The sequence below is a fragment of the Ischnura elegans genome, chromosome 12 (assembly GCF_921293095.1).
Source record: "Ischnura elegans chromosome 12, ioIscEleg1.1, whole genome shotgun sequence".
Taxonomy (NCBI): domain Eukaryota; kingdom Metazoa; phylum Arthropoda; class Insecta; order Odonata; family Coenagrionidae; genus Ischnura; species Ischnura elegans.
This window is the reverse complement of record NC_060257.1, coordinates 6,043,771-6,068,499: the sequence shown is the minus strand read 5'-3', so window position 1 is coordinate 6,068,499 and position 24,729 is coordinate 6,043,771. Positions and strand designations below refer to the sequence as shown.

The 24,729-nt window shown below is 39.8% G+C and overlaps 1 protein-coding gene across 1 annotated transcript in view; it reads right to left on the bottom strand.

Moving 5' to 3' along the window:
- LOC124169523 (trithorax group protein osa-like) overlaps positions 1 to 24,729 on the bottom strand; it is a 95,681-nt gene that overhangs the window by 61,770 nt on the left and 9,182 nt on the right. The gene's annotated exons all lie outside the window — the stretch shown is intronic.

The following is a 24,729-nucleotide window of genomic DNA, read 5'->3' as shown; positions in this document are numbered from 1 at the left end:
CAAAAAAAGTATATCATGCGAAACCCAGTTAGCGCTTTTCGCCCACAATATTTTAGTCTCCGTAGAGGACTACATTCCAGAAGACGCGATTATTCTTGATTTCAAAAAAGCATTTGATAAAGAGCCCCACGGAAAGTTATTGATTAAACTGAAATCTTACAGATTAGATGTCATTTCCTGGATAAGAGAACTTTTGAGCGACCGCGTGCAAAGAGTGGTATTAGACGGTGCAGTCTACTACGAGGTTAGAGTCACTTATGGTGTCCCTCATGATAATGTAACAGGCCCACTCCTATTCCCTCTTTACATAAACGACATTGGTGAAATAGTACACAGTAAGCTACGATTATTTGCAGACGACGCTGTAGTGTACAGGGAAATCCGCTCCAGTAAAGATAGGGATGAAATAACGAACGACCTTGCTGTTATCCAAGCGTGGTGCGATGCATGACAGAATTAAATTTGAAAAAAAAATAATAAGTAGTAATGAATTTCTGGAAAAAATAACTCCCAACAACACAGCTATATCATTCAGGGTACCCAATTAGAAACTGCAGAATCCGTGTAATATTTTGGAGAAAGGCTCAACAGCGATCTATCGTGAAACAAATATATTCGGGAAGTAACTGGTAAAGCTAATCGTAAACTGGGTTTTGTTAAAAGAACATTAGGAAAGTGCGACGACTAAGTGAGAGAAATTAGCTACTTCTCCCTCGTTAGACCCCATTTGGAGTACGCTGCCAGTGTTTGGGACCCTATCGAAAAAGGCTTAATATCAGAGTTAGAACGCGTAAAGAGGTACTGCTGCCAGATACGTGAAAAGTCGTCGCGATTGTTTTGTTAGCGTAAATAGCCTCATAGATGAACTCGGATGGGAATCTCGACCGTAGTCAGACCGCAGACTGAAAAATAGACTAAAACTATTGGATAAATTCAAAATACTTGCGATAGTTTAGCTCAAGGATACCTTGGCTCGGCCGATGTCATATAGGTTCCATATACATTTCTCGCCATGTTTCAGTCATGAATGAATGAATCAGTTACTACGCCAACTTTTCGTTTTTTCTATTACTAATGGGTGGTATTATTCGCATGGTAACATGTTCGCGTCCCTGGCAGTCCCGAAGTTTCTCGTCTGTCCGCGTGTCGCAGAGCTGAGTGCTTTGTCCAGAGAACGAGCGCGTTTCTGATTAAGGGCAGGTGGGTGCTGGATGCCTGGTGTGGAATCACCCCGAGCCACACATTATGGTGGTGGCTTGCACGGTACCTTGCAGATGAAGATGAAGTGTTAATCACAAAATAACGAATATAGACACTGAATACCTCTTCTTCCAATTCGAGTTATGAGTTAAGGGGCACAATATTGATGACTACCCCGCCAATACGGCGAATGGGGTTCTGTCGGCTGAGGACACTAATTACTAATTGAAAGCGATACAAACTTAGCGGCCAGTAAATTCAGTTTCATTTTTCATGGACGACTTCATTTTTATTCTGCAAAAAACGAAGCTTGTTTTATCATATTGAAATAAAAGGTAGTTTTTTTACGATAATTCTATTGCGTACGACCCATTTAGGTTCGCAGAGTCTGCTTAAAGTCATCACAGCAAACGAGAACGTTTGAGAAAAAGGTGGGGGAAGATTAGAAATGTTTTAGGAAGGGGTGGAAAACAAACGTACCAGTTGAAAGAGAGGAAACGGACAACTAATGAGATACAGAAAAAACCCGGGGAAGAAGGACGACTCTAGCAATAGCTGAAGAAGAACGACACTAAGGCCCGTATCATAAAAGTCCCCTCGAAGCCGGCCTCCACCTCATTGTCGTCAGGAGGAGGAGATACGATATCATAAAACCGACCTCAACCTCAAAAACGTCGAATTTTGAGGCCAGCCTCAGCTCAAACTTTGAGGTTAGATTATTGTCGGCTCAAAGCGTTTGAGGTGACTTCCGCCATTGCGAGAAGATGATGATTATTCATCCATGATTATTAAACTCTTCCGTTATTTTGTGCCAGCATCTTGCCTTGCTTAAAACGGACTCCGCATCCGAGCGCTTACACTCAATTACGTCCTTGTACTTGACCACCAAATGGCACAAAATTTCCTGCTCCTGCCTGGCCATGCGCTCCGACTTACAAGGGGAATACACGACCTTCGGGTGGCCGATTGAGCTCAAATTTTCTGATTCGGCAGATCACGGCTATCAATTAAATATGCCGAAGCAAGACGACGCACTTCTCAAAACTTTTCGAGAAATAAGCAATTAAAATCTTAAAAAACGGGTCTAAGGTATATATCCGGTATTTCCTTACATTTATTTCAACACAGCGGTTGCCCAGTGGTAACGGTGGTTGACTGTGGATGTAAGGACTGGGAGTTCGATCCTCACTCACGGTACTTCTTTTATTTTACTAAATTCTTCGTTTGCAAGTTTCGGGATACTACTCGAACAAACGGAGAACGTGTTCTTTCCTCCGCCGCATCGACTGCCCTGTATTTTTGACGGCATACACGTGTCATTCATGCTTACGAATAATTTTCTCAATTAAAATCCCAATGAAAGCATAATCCGTCGATAGGGTAGATTTCCCTCCCAATTAATAATTTAAATGTCATTATTCTGACCCCACCCCTACAGAAGACAATTTACACTCGCAATACCCTAATATACCTAGAGAGAACAAATAAAGACAAAATCGCCCTTGGAAAGGCTATTATATAGCCCTTGCTTCATTTCCTACCCCTTTCAGCACTTATTATTGTTTAAAAAAATGAATTAAAAATATTTTCATTGAGCTAACGAAGATAAGAAAACAATCTTTAAAAATGCAAACAATAAAATCCTTGAATAATAAAATAAAAAAAGGACCGTGAGTGAGGATCGAATTCGCCATCCTATTACATCCACAGTCAACCACCGTTACCACTGGGCCACCGCTGTCTTTAAGTAACTGTAAGGAAATACCGGATATATACCGTAGACCCGTTTTTTACGATTTTTAATTGCTTTTTTCTCGAAAAGTTTTGAGAAGTGCGTCGCCTTGCTTCGGCATATTTAGTTGATAGCCGTGATCTACCGAATCAGAAAATTTGAGCTCAATCGGCCACCCCAGTCGTCAGGTCGTGTATTCCCCTTGTTAGCCATTTCTGTTTCTATTGTTGATATTGGCGGGTATATCCCCGGCCGCATTCGGTATATCGCTACTGCGCATGTCTGCGCAAATACGATTCGAAAAAATGAACATGGAACAATGCTGGAAGACTGTCAACTCTGAAACCAGAAACATCGTCCTCAACAATGCGTCATTTCCTCTGGCTCAAACCCCTCCTCCTATGAGCCGAGCTGGAGGAGACTTTTATGATATGATGCGATCGAGGGATCTCCTCGTCGAGCTAGGCCGGCTTCAAACGAGGCCATCCTCGACTCAAACTTCGAGGGGACTTTTATGATACGGGCCTAAGAGAAGAATCACAGAAGCGGGGAGGTAAAGAGGGGGGAGAATAATAGAGAAGGCAGGTTGAAAAAACTGACGACCACAATCGTCAGAAGGGTGGACAACTAGATACGAAAAAAGCCTAGCGTCAAATGCGAAGATAAGGTGATGAAGGATGTGAACTAAGAGAACACGATATTCAGAAAAGATATACGGATTGAATAACAGAGTGGAAAGCAGGGTCAAATTTTAACAAGGATCGATGACTGTAGATGAATCTGCCAGATCGAATATGACAGGCGAAAAATAACGGAGAATAGACGAGAAATAGATGAGAAGAGACGTGTTCGTCCATCTCCGCAACAATATTTGAAGGAGGAAGATTATAAAAAAAATTTCCAAGAGTACCACAAGGATAGATGACATTATCTTGTGCGGAAATTAAGAAAATGTTAAGTTATGAATGGAATAATGGCAGTTTGTTTGCAAACACCAACGATGAAATAATTGAAACCTCAGAGAACAATGACACAAATTTTTTAGATGATGGAAATCTACATCTACATGATACCCTGCGAGCCACCTCTAGGGCAGGGGGTGATCAATCACTAGCATGCAGCATCTATTATCAATATGAAAGCCACGAGTGAGGTTATCAGTGGAAAATGGGATAAATTAATTTATAACTGCAAATGAAATTCAAAAACACATCAATGCCAGCGAATTTCACAGCACCTAGAAAAAAAAAATAATCGTGTCCCGAACATTTTTATGAAAAGACCGACTTCATTTACGAAATACGCTTCTACAATTGAAAGAAGTCATAATGTGAGCGATAGGGTAAAGAAACAACCGATGGCAGACGCCCGGGCTTTCGGTAATTACGTCGCTTTTCACATTTAACGATCCAATTTTATGACGCTCGACGCCAAATTGGAATCAGGAAGGGAATGTGAGTGAGTGAACACGAGAGAAGACGTTATTAGAGATCCATTAGCATACGGACGAAGATTAGCCGTCAAGACGCGCTCCAGACGCTAGCCTCATCCGACGAACTCGCCAGAAAGGTGTCCCATCCCACAGGACATCTGCAAGCAACTCACATCGTTTGCATTCACCACGAAAAGCTGAGAAACCGTCACATCCTCCCGCAATGATCCAGCACCCAGCAGTCCTTGTTGTATTGAAACGAATAACCCAGAAGAAATACTCTAGGATGCAGTTTAAACAAGATACTCTCCAAAACATGAATTAGGGCTGACTTACTACTACTCGTGAACGAATAAAGATCGCGGCCATTTTTCTAATCCTAGATTGAAATTCGCCCATAAGGAAATAACAAACAGACAATCCGGAGCACACCATTGGCTATTACGATGATTACGTTCACTGCAAAACAGCTACCTCACAAGAAGCTAATATTTTTTTCGTCTCAAAGCATCTTGAACGAAAGAATTCCACGAGTTACCGCGTGCCTCTTGTCAGCTCATCCAAAACGACAACAGAGAAATGAGAAGGGTGAGGATACACATGGGGAAAAAATAAAATGGGAGTGGAATACGTGTTGCCACATGTCGTGGCCCCAAGAGCCTCTCAAGCATCCGCACGAACACGATGCATGACTCACGGCGGCGAATTTAAATACAGCGAAAGAAGTTATGGGGTTTTCGCAGCAACGCGCACGTCACATATAACACGGGACAGAGACAACCGACCACTACTTGAATACACAAATTACGATGTCCGAACCACCGCACCTCACCTCGGCCAAGGCACTTTCTTCCAACCCACATGACGCATGAAATCGACTGGTTCGGACAGAGCTATTTAAGAAATGAAGCTGGTTCCGAAGCTAATCATAATAACTACTATACTACTTTTCTCAGCATGCATCAATAAAAGAGCATTATAATTCCCACTCGACAATAGGCAATTAATTGCACAATTATGCAAGAATATAGGCGGGCATATCAAAATGCGGAGAAAATAAAATACAAAATCGGGTGAAGGCTTGATTACAAAAAAATACGAGCTCAGAAAGGCAAGAATATAATAATAATAATAATACGTCTTTATTGGGCGAGATTGGGACTAGAAAGTCCCATCTTCCATCTAACCCCAATGCGGAATCACAAAACAGCACTAACTCAAATTCTAGAATGATTCCATTCCCGACTGAGAGCAAGTTGCAGCTTGAAGATGTGCTATTACATGGTTCTGGTAAACCACAATTAGGGAAGTAGAATGAAAGCATTTGACAATGCTCTTTCATTGGGGTAGATCTTGGGCCCCTCTCACCAAATGTAAGGCAATAAAAATTATTCGCAGCACAATGAATGCATTGCATTAACTGAAAGCGCATTGTCGTGAATAACTGCGGTTGTGACCTCCACACAAACAGTGTTTCCTTCGACGGTGAACAAGGCAAACGACGCGGGCGAGGCAAACGACGGTCTTTCTCTCATTTCTAATGAAACCAAAGCGATGATTTTCTGAAAGCAGATTTACGACGCGAGGGAGCACATGGGAGGTGACAACCACAAAACCTGACCAAATGTCATAATTCCACAAATTTTTCGAGAAGTACAAAATTAAGCTGCTCGATGGCTATATGGTAAACGGAACAAAAAATACAACATACGACGTCACACATGATTTTACTTATGAATATAGTTAACTGAACTTACTTGACTTTAATTTACGCATAAAACTAGCCCATTGCTAATTAAATTAAACATGACTTCTCGTCAAATTTTTATCCCAAAAAAGACTGAATGGAGAGACTGAAGAATGGAAGAAAATTTGGCAAAAGCTTTCATAAAAGCCGGTTTGATTTCCAAGTAAAGTAAGCACATAAACCATGGAGTAGCAAGGTTTTTTTTACTTCAATTTTGTCATTTTTAGGCCTGTCTTAAAATCGAATTTTGAGGACAGCACAACTAATTTCGCAATTTAGATCAGTTTCTCTGAGAGGCAAATACGTAAAGCCATATTACGGGGCCAAATAATAAACTGTGCGGCGCTAAGAGGAGAAATCCTCACATCAGCCGCCAAGAATGGATACCACGAAATCTCGACCGGGAACATGCATCGTTTAAAAACAACTACCTATTGTTACGTGAAGCCATCATCTTCAATGGTGCGGGAAAGTCCTTTTGACATATTCTTAAAGAAGATATGCCTCGATAAACATTGCGAGCCTCGGCCACGTAAAATGAGTTTTCAAAAACGGGGCTGATGAAGTCACGGAAGAAATGCCATTCCCAGGACGCGATTCGTTAGGAATTTGAGCCGATTTTCCCGACCTCTGACAAAAAACTTCACACTCGCCTTTCTTAATGAAATGTTGTAACAAACTCAAAGAATTCGAAGGGAACAGCAACAAGTAAAGTAAGCACATAAACCAATACGTTAACAGGAATCTTAATAGAACCAACGCCCATTCGTAGAGCATAACGCACATTAGGGTTTTCACCAAAATCTCTTTCATTACAACTACTAAAAATAATGAGGGAATTATTGAAATCGTGGAATGTGCATTAATGTAAATAATAAAGAAGCTATTGATCCACAAACGCATCCTTTAACCACTTGGAATATCAATGGGAACGATTCGAGCAGTCTGTTGGAGACTATCCACAGAACAGAAATTAGATGAAAATACGTATCACTATTTCCAAGAAAATTATTTACAATTTTTCCATACCGAAAAATTTCCGATTTCACATCTCCATGACGGATCGCTTATTCTGAGTGGTGCGAGTAGCCTATGCGAGTAGCGAGGATAAAAAATGTTATATAAATCACATCAGCAGTACAATTTTTAAACTTGAGTTAGAGGTAAATGTTACGCAGAAAATGTTATGCTTTAAAAATATACAACTCAACGTTTTCCACGCCTTAAAAGTGAACATAAATTTATCTACAACATCACAGACTTTCCTGCACTCCTTCCTTTTCTAAAGTTTCCTCCCGCCCTCAGCGCATCCACTCCATAGGACTCCACACAGCGCCAGGTCCCAGATTATCGCTCATTCAAGGCTCACTATTTCCCCTCTCTTCTTAACTTCGTTGATCCCATTCCTCTGGCATTCACAAACTTGCCTCCATATTCTCATCTCTCAATCAATGGTATCATTTTTTAATCAGTTTAGTACCGCTTGTTCACATTCTCTTTGTTGTGTTTTCCGTGTTTTTTAATACAATACTGGAAGTGTTTATTACACTACTAGCTAGGGATTGATTTGAGAAATTTAGGTATGGATAATTTTTTTGTAATTATGATTTCTACTTTGTTGTTATCGTCACTGATTTTGATACCTCTGTAATGATAAACACTTTCCTGAGCACAAACTAGCCTTGATGCTCAGATATTTTTGTTTTTCTGCGCTGTCAAAAATATCGGATTGCAACTCCACCAAAAGAAAGTACCCTTCTGCGGTGCCTAATTTCATTCTATTACAGCTGATGCATATTGTACACTATGAATTACGTAAATGTATGAAATAAAGTCATATATTGTTATCATATCATTTGTTTTTTTTGGACCACTGTAAATCGGAAATATTACTGAACTTGGACATCCTCAAGGAAATAATAAAATAAAAATTACATACACAACAGCCAAAGAAACGCACTTTACAGCAGGTGAAACATACATTTTCACAATCAAATCACAGGCTAACCCCACGCATTGACAACAGCAACTCTGTCATGAACGCCCATGTTGGGGATCATACTGGACTCAGTGAATCTCATCCAAACTCTAATGTAATATTCATCGATATATATTGAGGCCAAGGGCCGGAAGTCGCAAACAACCAACTTATGTAATTGCTTTGGCCATTTATATCCTTGTTATTTGAAACACTCATGAATAAGGAATGAGGCTAATGCATATTCTCAGAGCGTACGCTCGATGAAGAGCCACGTACAGCGAGGGTGTAGAAACACAGGCACTTAGCTTACGATTAGTGAGATGGGAATTTTAAATGCAGGAGAGCCGTCTGCACTGGTCAAAATGAGGAATTAACGGCAGAGGGCATAAAAACAAACAATTGAGGCGAGAAAGACAAGAGCCAAAACCGTAACTGCTTCATAAATGCCTATTTAGGTAGTGGCCAAGGTTCAACATGGCTTTAGCACCAATAAAATGCGCAATTACACCAATAAATAGGCGCAAGGAATCCTTATTCTATCATCTATTCCGGCAATCGATAGCTGAAGAAATGGATGAGCTTCGATATTCTAGGGAGGTATCGACTTATAGTGATCATCCATTGCCAGAGAAGTCAATTTGCCCACTTATGTCATTGGTATACAATTACTTAGAGTTTTGGTGATTTTCTATGCGTAACAAGTAGACTAATGACATTAGATTATCGAGAGAGGCTATCAAAATTAGGAACAAAATTCTATATTAAGAGCCAATATTACATGATAAATGGCTTAAACATAAGATGTTACTCATTGATCGTAAATCCATTAGCACCCATTGGCAGAGTAGCTGATAATCCCGGCATCAGCTTCGGATAGGCGCTAACTGTCACTCATCTACGATATTTCGGATTCTGCGACAGAGTAATCGCGATAAAAAGAGCATTGAATATGTACTACACATTTATCCAACGATATAGTTTCGTTTTAATTTTTTTTATCATATTTAATTGCGGAATATTTCAAAAACGTTTATTAAATTAATTAAGCTGATACCATCATATGTATTTATATGTTTAACTAAGACTGAGGAACGTGATTTGTTTCCTACACGACTCGACTCAGCTCTTCATGACGTAGAGCATCTTCATGGGCGAGGCTGCGAACAATATCATCCCTTCGCGAGGCATGAATCTGTGAATGATCGAAAGCTCAAACAAACAGATATGGATCCAACTGATCGAACCACTGATCAAAACAACACGCAAGGCCACTGGATGTTCAATTACGCGACAGCAGGGCCGTAATTATAATCTTGCAAGGCAAACAAAAGAAAATTTTCCGCTAAAGAGTGAAAATTAAGGGCATTGAAAGAGAGCCAGGAGTTATAGCGCGGTATGAAACGGCTGCAAGCTCTTCAAGACTCAACAGGATTTAGAAGCGTTCACGGCCGTGCAAAGACTCCACAGTAATAAGAACAGAAACCGAGACTGCTTGTTCAACAAGTATTGCGCGGATTTTGACGTAGCTTTGATATGACGCAACTCCCTAAATACTACATCAATCATACACTTTTGAAAGCGCAATAAGGCATTTATTTTACGGGTATAAACCCTATGTCAAAAACAATTACAATACCAGATTAAACGAATGATAATAAAATGATCGTACATACGATGAATTTACTATTGTAAAACGACGACGTAATGTGCTTTTTTCTACCCGTATGTCTACCTAAATCCCGAAATTCTTGTTCGAGACAGTTTCAGAACAAAATCATTACTACACAGCTAGCGGGTGTCTGTTGCATTTTATTCTCCCGTGGTTTCAGCGATTCGATACACCAGCGATTCTATACAACTCGCCTCAGAAGACGCCAACACACCTGAATGGGTATCCTATTACGCGACACATTACCGACGGCTAATCCGAAATGAAAAATACTCCAAGGCAAACAAAAGGAGAGGGGCTGGGGAAAATCGAGTGGCTGGCAAGAGAGGCACTCGGGAGTAATTGCCTCCGGGCGTCGAGTCGGCTGATAAGAGCGCACGCACAGACACAAACACACACACACACACGAGTGGGTGGGGGAGGGGATGGACCCCCCCACCCCACCCCACCTCATCACTCACACATTCCGCGGGATGCCGCCCGCCCCTCCGCTACACAAGGAAGGAGAGTACGTCACATTATCATCTCTCTCACTCTCCCACCACAGCCTTGACCAAGGTCGCTCACGCACATTTGCCTATCTACGTGTGTGTGAGACAGGCAGCCCCCACCCACCGGCCCCTTATTTATTTACCGCCAAAGGGGACGAGTCGACGACCCCGCTCTCCTCCTGCCGAGGAAGAGCGAAAGGCTGCCACCGAGAGAGGATGAGGCCTCCCCACTGCGACCGCGAATACCAAAAGCCTCCCTTCTTTTGTTCCGTTCGGGAAGCACCCTTCCCCACGAACGATGCCTAGTGGATTCGAGGATTCGGCCTCTACTACCAATGAGAAGTAGTCGCATGTAAATAGGTTTAGAGAGGTCGCATCTCTGACAGACAGGACCAAAATAAATAATATCTGGGGAAATAAGAACAAAAAACTTGTTTCATATTTTGCTTTGTTTCTGGTAAGTCGCGAGAATGCAGCGCATTTGTTTACAATTTTCGCCAAAAGCTGCATGCGTCACTTTTTCCAGGACACTTGCCAAAACCACTGCATTTTTCCATATGACCAAAATTTCCCTCACTATTCCATGTTTTCCAGGTTAGTGGACAGCTGAAAGTTAGAAATGCATACGAAAGCGTGGTTTCTTCTAGCGGGAGGACAAGCTGCTGAATATGGTGAAGAGGGTACGTGGGCCTTTCTAAACCTTTTCGGGCAATGCAGAGACCTTCAAAGTGGTATTATTCACCCAATCCGAAGATACCCTCGCAACGTTGAAGTTCGAAATGGCGCAACAGCGGTCTAGTGAATAATGGCACACAAAGGAAAAGGGGTAAGAAAGTTTAAGGGAACAACCCGAATATCCTTTCCAGCATTAGAGTAGAAGACGCCATCAATAACTCTCCACCGGTCGTATTTTGTGACTTTTCCGTGACAAATATCTTTTACTTTCGTCTTGAAATTTTCTGGGTTTATAGAAGAAACCTTGGTCAACAATCTACTTGTATCTCAAATATAAAAACTGAAGAAATCTGACGAAATTCAGATATTAATTTTTAAAATTTGAGATACAGGCAGTTGTCTTCCAGGGTCTCGTTCATATTCCCTGAAAATTTCAAGGTGATAACGAGAATTTTAAACGAGCAATATGTGAAGAAAAAAGACCGGTCGAGCGAGATGAATGCGTCCTCATTTACGGTGAAGTAGTAGAGCAGTGGAAGGCTAGTGAACGCAAGAATTCCATGTTTTACATTAATCAATTGCGCGTCGCAGGTCGAACAGAATGTTCGGGAAATTATCACGAAATATCCAACAGCACTGGAAGAACAGCTTAAGAGCTGACTGTAACATAAACATGATATGCGAAAAAGTTTAATTCTGAAAACCAGTAACAGATATTTTCGACGGTGAGCTTAATGTGGCTCCTCAACACGGAAGACAGAGCTTCTTAAAACAATCACTTAGTTGGAGAGGCCCAATGCAGACAGTTTGATGAACCAAAAGAATAATATTCTAATCCCTACGATAAAATACAATATAACGACCAATTCCAAAAATTAAGAGGCCTTCAGGTATCCTAAAACGATCGTAAATAAGCTTTTATTGCTGAGCTTAAAAGGTCTGCTCAAGTTCAGCATGTGATGGTTCTACCGAGGATTACTGAAAAGCCTCAATAGCATTATATATATACATATGTATATATATTTATGATTAAAAAAGGGGGCATTGTTTACAAATTAGCAGTGCGCGAATAAGAAATTATTCAAATGTTCCCAAATATGCGATGGAAAAATAAAGTAAATCTACATAATACTTTGCAAGGCAACTCTAGGGCATGTGCCACGGCCACAGGTACCTAATGAAATAGAAAGAAAGAGATTCCGAGGGCAGATGAAGAAAGCAAAAACAAATTGTAATCGGCCAGGCTTGCCACGTAATCACATATAATTTTTCACCTTTCGGCACCAACGAATGATTGATTACTAATGCTAGTAATTACAATATTATACTAATGTCTAAAATAGGGGTCATTTAGTACGAACAGATAACCATGAAATTGGCCCATTACCTTAAAGAAAATCGGAAGAGGAGCACATCCACAGAGCAAAGACCTAAGTCAGAAGAAATGATGCAACCAGCTTTAAGCTTCACAATGGAGCATTATACCCGTTCACATTAACATTTGCATGCACTAAAGGCTTGGAGAAGAGAAGATCGGGGCTTCCTCCAGGTGCTGAGCTTAACTGAACACAATATTCCTCAGCGAATAATGCTGTGCATTACAACCCCCTCCGGTGCATTACAACTACCTAATGGGTGCTAGGATTGGCCGGAAGCTCTCCTCGCGAGAAATAAATCCAATGGCGTCTCTGAGAATACCTGACTAGTAACTATACTGAGCAAATTTCATTTTCTCCTCATAGATACAAGTAAGGAACTTCCTCCTTCACTCCAATATGACCGTACCTACCAAAAAAATGTTACTTCAACATTCTGCAATTATTCAGGGTGGCCAATCAAATCAATCGAATATCCCCTGACTTGTGCAGTTTCCACACACAACATATGAAAGTTTCCAGGCTGCCTCAAAACATATATTTAACTGTATTCTATTATTTCGGGCGTGAATTCGTGGAATTTGCTCATAAAAAATAATAAGAATGACTTTGTTTTTAAACAATGATTTCCACACACACCATATCACTATAGCAGACGTATTTACAGAGGATTAGAGTGTAATGATACCCCTATAACTGAGTAAAATTACAATTTACAGAGTACGATCTATGAAGCACAATCTGAAAATTCGAATTGAATCTCCACAAATTAGTCAAATTTAATGAGAAGCGCATAACTTCAAGAAGGTCACAACAATTATATTGGACTTATTAGTAGACTGAATACTGAGCTGAAAATTCATGTTTTTTTACCTCCTTATCACAATGACAATTCACTTTGAATGGCGATTTTATTGTATGGACAATTTAACACCTATACATCTTCAAATACGTTAGTCCACAAACTTCAACATAGTTATTCTCAATATGAACACGATGACATTAGTGACGCGCTGTCTACGATGCAGACTACACTTTTTCTATCCCACAAGTGATATTCTACTGATATAAGAGTAATATTCTACAAATAATCTCCGATCTTATTCATCCCTGCTCTTCATCGTCATCGCCCATAACTAAAACTTCCGAATTCCGAGCTTCCCTAAGCCAATGCGTACAGCCTCAGCCGAGTACTTCCCAAAAACTTTCCCAACTATTTTCAATGGAATTATCTTCTTCCTTCCCCAGTTCATCAACTCTCCAACCTCTCAAGAACAATGCCTGACGACTGAAACTTCGGCAAAACAATAACAATACGCTGAATCAAAAAGAGTAGAACAGCAAACATTTCACTTGCCTTCGACGACTATTTGTAGGTTCAACCAATAAAAGTAGATATCCTTTAAATGAAATGTTGCGCAAAGCGTCTGCAATTTTGCCCACCATTCAAACTTCAGGAGTGAAAAACTAGTTTCAATCTACGCACACGAAACTCATTTAGGTTACGTTTATTCTGCTGCTTAATCATCATCATCACTGGTCAACAATCCTAGGATTGGTTTGACGCAGCTCTCCACTCAGTTCTCCTATCAGCTAATCTTTTCACACCTACGTATTTCTTCTCTTTCACATCTCTCTTTACTTGTTCCATATATTTTGTTCGGGGTCTTCCTTTTCCATTCTTGCCTTCCACTTGTCCTTCGACGATTGTCTTCATCAGGCCGTCATGTCTCAAGATGTGGCCTATAAGGTTGTTCCGTCTTCTTATTAAGGTTTTCATGAGGCTTCTCTTCTCTCCTACCCTTCTTAGGACTTCCTCGTTACTAACTCGGTCGATCCATTTGATTTTCATCATTCTTCTGTAGCACCACATTTCAAAGGCCTCTATCCTTGCTTTCTCCGCTGCGGTCATTGTCCATGCCTCACTTCCGCATAGGAGCATACTCCAGATGTAGGTTCTTATAAATTGTTTCTTTACTTCCATATTTAAGTTACCCGCTGTAAGCAGGTCTATCTTTTGGTGGAATGCTCTCTTCGCCTGGATACACTTCAGGGTCCGGATCTAGAAATTTTACCCTGCACCCTCAGAAGGGTCTGATTTTGGGGTAGGATAAAGGGAATGTAATTCTTGCCATGATATGCATGACGAGACCCTTGTGAAAAAACTACCACCCTCCAGTTTCGTCAAATCCTTACATTTCTTGCTGATGAAATATTAATGCTAAAATGCTAGTCTAAAACATCAATATCACATCAATATTTAGAATACCTGGAGTTCAATACATTCAAATTGATTCCGAAAACTTTACGCGCTTCCCTTCCTTCTTTGCACTTGAGAGAAGGAATTGCTCCCGCTTTAAAGAATAACAAGAGCTTTAAAATTAGGAAAGAGAGTGGGGTGAGAAAATTCACAGGACCGCAATGAGGGTTTTCAAATTTTTCTCGTTCAAGTCCATATAATATGACCACAAAAAAGTTAAAAATACACATTAGTAGTCTATTTTTTTAACCTCTATTTTAAACATTTAAATTTATTTGAGAGGATTCGAATGTGGTGGAGAATCTTTTCACCCAACAATTGAAGTAGAAAACTTGGTCCTTTTTTAACCTGCACTTCATCTTAAACTAGTGATCACTAAATCCCACTAAGTTAAGTTAATGCCATTTCGTTTCCAAATGCTGCCCATGCCTTTTCACTGCTGACTATCCTATGCATTCGCGATTGAGGCCGCTGGTGTCAAGGGGACCCGGATTTCTCAAGGAAATAACATATACATCAACATAATACCCTGCGAACCACCTCTAGGGTGTTTGGCAGGGAGTATGGAATAGGGAATGGATAGGGAATAATAATAATTATGGATTTAAAGCGACATTTTTATTCCTGAAGTCAAAGTCTATCAAATCCATAGCTCTTCATTGCCATACCTCGCCAGTTCAAATATTCAATAGCTAACATTGGGATTGGAATAATTCGGTGGCGTCCGGAGGTAATTTTGGCGGCGTGCGGCGGCACGACTACTGCGCGAATTCTGCACTTACGACTGTAAATTGAGTTTCAATCATCATTAAGAGCAAATTTAGGATTAAATCATGTCTTAGTGATAGTGGAAAATGACCAATATAACATAAAATTACAGATATATTTCTAGGGAGACACACTAGATCAAAAATAGGTTTCCCATCTTAGTTTCATCAAATTGAGGCTCAATAAAGGAATCATTTGGGGTTTCATGTGGAATTATCACATAAAAGTTTTACATCTAAGTATTTCACATTATTCATCGACAATTTTAAAGAATGGTAGGATAACACGGAACACAATCCAGAATTTACGATCCGCGACAGTAGATCGTTCTGCGCTAATCGCCGACGTGAGGGCATTTCTGAAAAGAGTATAACATAAATGTAGCTTGTCCGGGACGGACTGTGGCCTCCTGTATGTCCTCTCCTAGAACTCGCCGTTCATTGCCGCGTGGTGCGGTGGCGCAGGAGAACGCAACGTTGGCTCAGAGGAAGAAGCGACAAAAAATGAAGAACAGGTGGCGGGTGTGGGGGAGTGGGGGGGGGGGGCAGGGCAGGTGGGAGGAAATGAGCGCGAAGAGAAGAAGGGCCGAAAGCACATCGGGGGAAGAGAGAGAGAGAGAGACTCGACTCCTCGGGAAACACACTCCAGTGGTAATGGAGAGAAAAGGAAGCCAGCCATGCTCACATCACATAGCCATGGTAGGCCCTCGTTGAATGTTGCCACTCATGGAGCACTTCATCTGTTTTCCAAAATGTACCCAAAATTCCAAATTATGGAAGAAACGATCACATGGATAAGACATTTTAGATGCCGCTTTTCCTGCTTTCAATGAGGAACCACAGTACCTGCGATAGTTTAGCTCCAGAATATGTTGACTCTTGTTCTATGCTAAAAAAGGCTCTGCATATGTAGTTGTAATCTATTATACTTGTAAATTCTAACTATATGCATGGATTTTTTAGCATGTTATAACTCGTTCATGAATCACTTACTACGCTAACTTTTCCTTTTTCTTCTACAAACAAGTAATTTATTGGCAAGGTTCGTGGCCTTAGCACTCCCCTAGTGTGACCGCGTTTCCTAGTCCCGAGTGCTTGGTCTGCGTCTCGCGAACGAGCACATTTCTGATTGAGGCTAGAGCATGAGTACCTAAGGCCTGGTATGAAGCCACCCCGTGCCACACACTCTGGTGGCGGCTTGCACGACACCTCATAGATGGTGAATTTTAACGCGCCCGCTAAGCCTGACACAAACAGTCATTTTTTCCGTCCCTTCCAAGCAACGACTCCAGCGATCGTTTCAATGGCGGAAAAACGACCGTTACAAGCAATTACTCTCCATGATGGCTTCAGGGATGGAAATCCCATCCCTTTTTCCAACACTCAGCACGTCCTTTTTTCCGTCGCGGAAGCCATCGTTGGCACCACCTTGCAGCCAATCTGAACATACGGGCAACAGCGATTTCAACGCCACCCTTGGATTTTAATTGAACGACAGTTGTAAACGCGGAAAGAGAGGGAATGAGCAATGGAAAAATGGGAATGACTGTGTGATTCACAAATTCACCAACAATGATGATATGAGAATGATTCACAAACAATAATAATAGTAATACGACTTTATTGGGCGAGATTGGGACTAGAAAGTCCGATCTTCCATCTAACCCCAAACAAAATGAGTAAATGAGTGGTTACTCTTTTGGCCCCTGAAAAACTATCGCTGGAGCCGTCGCTCAGTGCGGAAAAAAAACGATCGTGTGATAATGGTTTCTTTGTAAAATTTTCGAACTGAAGTGATGCACATTACACGAATAGCATACGAGTGCGGGTTATCACTAGGTAGGTACTCAAAGAAAAATATATTTACGAAACCAAGTATGAAATTAGTGATATTATTATATTGTGATAAGCGAATTTCGAAGGTATATTTCAGAGAATATAAATTCCAGTAGTCAAAGTTAGGTGGATGTCCGGCGCGCAATATACGAGTGTGCATCACACTTGAGATTTTTAGACAAGCAATCAACAGCCAAAATTTGACCATGGAAAATGTCATGCATGAGAGCGCGTTATTCTAGGAAATTTACGGTACGCGATGAGTGCAAACCGATCCATTTACCTTGAACATTTACAAAAGTGTGTTTGAACACGTGAGGAATTGCATCAAGAAGTAATAATTTGATGGGTAATATAATAGCGAATATATATAAACGTTAACAGCCCTAGCTTGAGCTCATTTTTCCGTTTCAGCTCCACTGAAGAATCCTTTATTAAAAATTGCAGCGTTCGTGGTAATTATACTCACAAGGAGGCAATTAGCAGCACACAACCACGCTATTTCAAACTGAAATTAAATTGGAAATGCTGGGAGAAGCTCTCTTGACTTCAATGTCGTCCTGTGAAGGGTGGGCTCCGTCGAGACCAAGCCAATCAAATGAATGAACAACTTCATAAATTTCCAACTCATCATTAATAACTTTTTAAAAGTACTGCGTCCAAGCGTGACATAGAAGCGTTACAAAGACATTTCTCAACAATTATGAGGTCGAGTAGCAAGCAGATTATATATTATATTCAACCAATGCATTCATGCTGCTAGCGTCATTTCCATTTTGGATAGGATGATAAACGCTTAGAGCATCGACTGCCAAATTAAAATGAAAATAATCATAACGCGGCGGAGGAATCCGAAAATCAGCACTGACCATGAACTTTACCAGTATTTCTAATGGGAATGATTCATGGCCCATTCCAGGGCCTCAAGGGCCCTGCTTCCTATTATTCCCACCTTTAAAATCTTCCCTGGATTTCCACGAACGTTTAAAACAAAAATTAGTGAAATCGGTCCAGCCGTTCACGAGTTTTAGCAGACTAGCTCACAGCAATTCATTTTTATTACATAGTAGATGAGTGTAGATGAGGCTGATAGGTGAGTGAGGATTGGCTAGACGCAATATTAATATCTAAACCGAATCATAACCCACGCTTCATTCTCCGAGAGATAAAAAGCTTATTTTTCTTCTGAGTCCCTTTTATACTGTTCTTGGAAAATAAGAATGTTTTCCTATCATTATTGTTTTATTTTTATTTTCTTCATTTTAGTCAGAACATAAATGTGAATTTTAAATAAATATCTAATGTAAATAGTAAACACTACGAATACTGCCTAATTAATTGAAACCTATCGCTGTTTACCTTGAAAACTAAAATGTTTTTAAACAAATGTATCACAGATGTTCTCCATCAAGTCACCATAAATGTCACGTGTTCCGATGCCAGCGTAGATTTCACACTGCTACGCAATAAGCTCTATCGATCGTAGGATTCAAACGCTACAGGGGAGACAATGACATCGTCGGAAATCAAGAGTCGAAAACAATACAACCATCACAAGCAGGAAGAGAGAACGAGCACTTCTCGGAAGCAGATCACGCGGCTTCGTCTCCCTGGCGACCGGCTCACATATACCTACTACGTGGCCATATGGATCGCTCCGTCACAACGACGACCAAGGTGATCGACCGGCAAGCAAGAGAAACGTCTCGCGAAACGGACGAAATTCGGACGGCATCAAGGTTATAGCACGAAAAGGCTGAGAATTCAAGCAAACAAGAAAGGAAACGATTTATCGGATGCTACATATAGAGCATATTTCTGTGCGGGATCGAGGCTTGAACGTAGATAGCAGCAGAGAAGTCAAGAGTGGAATAGGGAATAATGAAGAAGACAAAAAAGATCGAGTGAGTAAGTGATGAGGAAGTGCTAATAAGAGTGGAAGAAATGAGAAGACTTCTAAAAACCTTAAGGAGAAGACGTGACAACTTAGTTGTCCGCATTATGAGGCATGACGGCCTCGTGAAAACAATCATAGAAGGACAGGTGGAAGGGCAAGGGACGGCCCAAAATAAATTTGGTATAGGAGGGCGAGAGAATTGTTGAAACATGATGATGATGATGTACGCCTAAGATTATACATAATTTTCTTATCTTTGTACGCAAAAGAAGAACACAGTGGATTTGTTACGTAACGAGACAAAACAGCTACGTGGGAAACATAATGGAAGTAAAACTCGATGGAGAAGTCCCAGGAAAAAGACCAAGGGATAAGCAAATCGACAAGATCGATAAGGATGCAGAGAAAAAGAGCTGCACAATACCAATCATACGATTGCAATACAATCAACTTAAATATTTATTTTCTTGAGTAGGTACTACTAAAAAGGGCGATTAAATCCCAGCGTTTTCTCTTCCCTATTTCCATGAGTCGTGTTCTTCTCCGAGGGTTTAATTTACCTGATACTAACCGTGTGTGACTCACTTCTGCCGTTATTTAAGCAATGCATATGATAAAACTCATAATTTCTGTAGAAAATATAATTTGGCAAAGACAATCATTGAAGAACAAGGAAATGGGAAGAAGGGTAAAGGAAGACCAGGAATTCATCACAGGGAACAAGTGATGAAGGGGATGAAGGATTTAAAAGAGAAGACCTCCGTAAATTAGGGAAGATAACCGAAGAGTGGAGAAAGATGAGAGTTGCGTCAAACCAAATTCAGGATAATTGTCCGCTGAAGAAAATGAAGTTGAACGTAGCAGCAGTATAACGCCCTTTTTTTGTTTTCGCCCTCAAACTCGATAAAGGGGAAGGAATAGCACGACTACTAAATCAGTGGGTGACATGGCACGCGCGCAACCATCAAGTGACGAAAAAATGCCTTGAAAACCTAAACAGTCTTGGTCTAAAAGTAAACTTTAACCCTAACTACCCAACATAACAAAATAATTAATTATAGCAAGTACATTAATACGAACAGACGTTTGTATGGTCGACCGATTTTAATTTACCGACCCAGGTTTTCGATGAACTGTATCATTTTCCACGTAGGAAACCGCATGATGCGAGCTTATTCATACATTTTTTGAGGTGGGAATGCCGATGAATAGAAATCTGTGGACCATATAAATATTTGTGGGTGACTATGTTACACGGTTCCACAAAATATCTCTATCTAATATTTAGTTGGTTCTTTCAAAAAGTTTACTGCGGAAAAGTAATGGCAAAATTTTATTGTTAAGACAGTAATTAGTACATCTGCATTAAAACCAATCATGTCAGAGACAAAGTTAAAACATGGATCGCTTACAGGCACTTGTTGGAACCCAAACCAAAATATTCTATACTTCGCGAATTCCGAAAAATTCGTCCCCCAAACGTTGAGCCCCGCACCTACAAGCTCTCCATGGATTTCCTTCGTTGAAGAGGTTAAGTCTTACGGATGACAGGAAAACCAGACTGGAGAACTGGAAACGGAGTACCCGTTGGTAAAGCCGCGGGGCAGGATGTCGTCGAGGAGTTCGTCTGGCCAATAGGAAGTGAGCCATCCGCCGGCAACGACACAAAAACTTCCAACTCTTGGTTACATGTGGCGGCGTGATCCAGCCAGAAACGAGACGACAGTATTCCCAAGATAGAGCGGCCACGAGGCTTTTTTTTTTTTTGCTATTCTACGGATTAACCTACGCGAATGCACTCGCTTTTATTTTCCCAATTTGGAAGTGCATTCCATTTGAGACACCGAGTCCGATGTGGAAGAGCAGCAAGCTTCATTCATATCCACAATAGACGGCTAGCAGAATCAGGGTGGCCAGCGGCCACGGAATTTGAAAAATCGCCGGGATATCCCCGTTTTACAACCATGATTTTTATTTTTCCAAAAGAAAAATTCATTTTTCTTCGTAAAGCAAAAGAGGCGGTACGTTTTTGCGATTTAACTGGGGATTGTAGTGGTAGTCTCCGATAAGTGTTGGTGGAATTCGCTAATTATTGTCGGCTGTTGTACGGCTATGCCTTCGTGATTCCACATGATTCTTTTGCCGACCAAGCTTTCCACATGGAACGTCATCACCACGGAATATCGCTGGGAGAAGACACACAGTTACACACCTAGGATGTATGAATCTAAATCTATGTCTGTCTAACTATGTGTTTGTTCTATAGTCAGTACACGATAATGAAGTTCAACGTTGAAAACATGGTCAGTCAAATAAATAATGTGTAATTACGAAGTTATAGCAAAAGAATTATTAAATTTGCACAGTTTGAGGAAATAAAAAAGAATAATGTAAAGCTCAAAAATAGTTGGAGAGAAAATTTAATCACTATCATATCTTGGATTAAAACAGTATCATGCCTGCGCACAGGAACAAGGCAAGACTTATCTTTTCTTGGCACTGACGAAAAAGGACGAACAACTTACAAACTGAAGGAATTGAATTTTTCCCAATGTAATCGTCGAGGGTTAAACATTAACAGGAAAAGAACGAACATTCCACAAGTCAAGAAATCAAAAACATTGTATTCCCACCAACGAGAAGAACATTATTGGACCATGCGTATTTACACAACGATATCAGGATATGAGGCCTGTAAATATTCCATTATTCTGGCAAGCCAAAGTATTATTTTGGACATGAAGCACGAAAGTTAATTATGAGACTCGTACAGGCAATTCCGGCAAAGAAATTTATTGCTAACACTCATTGAAGTCGAACAAAGTGAAGGTCAAGAACGCCAATATGAGACACTACGTTCAAAATAATAATGGCGGATTTTTTCTGAAACAAATAACACATTGTCTCGTAATTATCTACTATCCCAGAGGGTAAAAGGTAAGATCGAATACAAATCTTCCTCACTGTTTACCTGCCCACATTCCTTACCAAAAGAAAAATGGAAGAACTAAAGTAAAAAAAATTCAATAATGAATAATTATTTACAACAATCGTAGCAAGGATCACTATGAAATATCTTTTTTGTGGAATGAGAATAGTGTAGAAGCATCTGAATACATTAATTCTCATATAACATGAAAGATGGAAACAAAATATGTACTTTTACTATCCACACATATCTACACTCACAGAATTATAAAATCAATGCCAAATGGCCAAATCACGAATTTTATGGGACTCTGAGAAGAGGTATCCCAACCAAAAGTGTTCCAAAAACTAAGTATCAGAGTAAAATCACCATTGAAGCTAAATAAAGGATTTCATGAGCATATACAAGGCACTAAAACAACACTTGGCAGTTTAAGACCAATCACTAATAGTTGAAAGGGGAGAACCCTCAGTGTTAAAATACAATTTAAAAGTAACAGGCATCATAAACTGAAGATGATTAAATGAACTCAAATAATATAGCTGCCATTATGATGACTAAACACCTTTTACTTAGTCACAATTCCATTATAATTTCTTAATGAACCAATCTGAAAATCTGCCACAAATGACAATGAACATAAAAGAGAATACAGTGGATAAAAATCACCTGTCAGAAGGTCTATCTTTCTCGTCAAATTCATTGACCAAAATGCTACACCAGAACTTTATTTTACAGCAATTACTCATAAGTTTATCACTTGCGGTACAAGTGGATATAGTTTATGAGGCAACTAACTTTGCAGTCTATCATACATAACAATACAAGGATAATGATGACTTCAAGCAAGCCACAATACCAAATTAAACCAAATCAAAGTTGATGCAGTCATAATAACAAATCTGCCATGACTGACAATGAAAATAAAATTAATAATTCTAGAATTGCAGTTATGCATCATTTTATCTACAGGAGTACATGTTGTCTTAAAAATACATTTTTTTAACTATTCCATTAAGTGTGATGCATCACAATTAAATTAATCATAAGTGTAACAAGATAATGGAAAAGAAAAAAAATTAATCAACTATAGCCACCCTAACATCCACAAAAACATGTTCAGTATTGAAATGAAATACTTATTTCCAGATTAAGTAACTTTAGATGCCATTTACAAATCCCAAAGTGGAAATATTCTGTTGAATGAATGCTAGGAGAGGAGTAAGGAAACAATTCACCAAATACTATGCATAGAGCAAGTTTCTTCATGGGAGTGGGGAATGGACACTATTAGGCAGAAGACAAGGCGAGAACGTGAGACTTCAAACTGTAGTGGTACCAAAGAATGATGAAGAAATTAGATCGACCGAGGAAGTAACGACGAAAGAGAAGTATTCTAAAAACTCTGAGGAGAAGATGTTTAAAACTTAATTGGCCACATTATGAGGCAGGATTTTCTGATAGAAACAATCGTAGGAGGAGAGGTGGAAGGGAAGAAGGGCCCCGATTGAGTACCATGGGACTAGTTATTAAAGATGTAAATGAGAAAAAGTATGTAAACGTGAAAAGGTTAGTATATAGTACATAGGAGTGCTTCGACAAACCATTCATAGGATTGAAGACTCATGATGACAATGATGATGATGAAACGTTTGGTACCTGCATTTGGCACGGATATTATAAAAATATTGACAAGATAATACCTCATAACTAAAATTAAAACTGTAAGTGCATTGAAAAAATTAAATATTGACTGAGAATATCTGGTGAACTTCAATGAAAAAGATGCACCTACTATTTAACTTGATATACATCTCAAATGATATTGTGAGGACAAAATTTGAGGCAAAAAAATCACGATGAGAAAATGAATGTCACACTTCCACCAACATGAAGCATTTCTGCATGACAATCCAACATTTTCAAATTCGAATAATCAAAATATGAACACCAACCATGACATGATAAAAGATACTAAAATAAATTTTACAACACTCAATTAAATAATTATGCACTTCCAAGTGATGAATGATGTAAGCTTTCCCAGGATATGATTTCATAAAATGAAATAATTAAAAATTTTTGATGAGACATCGCATGATTTTCCACATAATATTTTGGTGCTCGACAAGTTTTTTCGCATATTACAACATCAACATATGTTTTCAAAGTATGTGTTTTATAAAAACATCATTCCCTTGTGATTACCAATATGTACATCGATTTGTAGGCAGATATTCCGAGTGTGATCAGGCATCTAATAAGAATAGAATTCCATCACTCAAAATCAGGATCGGTTGTTGTTACTCCAAATATTTCCTCCTACAGAACTAGCAATCCATCTAAACCATACTCTCCCTGACATTTCCTAATTAAATTCACTTTCAATTACATTCTTGACAAAATAACAGTTAACACAAAGAAATATGGTTTCACCAAAAGATGGTATCACCAAAATATATTAGATGGCAGCACACTGCTTCAATAGGCCACGTAGCAAGCTAGAGAAACAAGCAAGAGGCCAGAAAAAAGACCAAATAAATGACATAAGAAACTCGAATAAGGAGAGGAACTGGGCATTTCTCATTCTTTACTTGATATAGAAGTGCAAATTGTGAGGGAACCTGGATGACAATAGGTCTGACGATAGGCCCACAAAGTCAAACATATGTTTCATTCTAGCTTCAGAGAATTTTTCTCATGGAAACTAATATGAAGCAAGCCATTTACTAGGCAA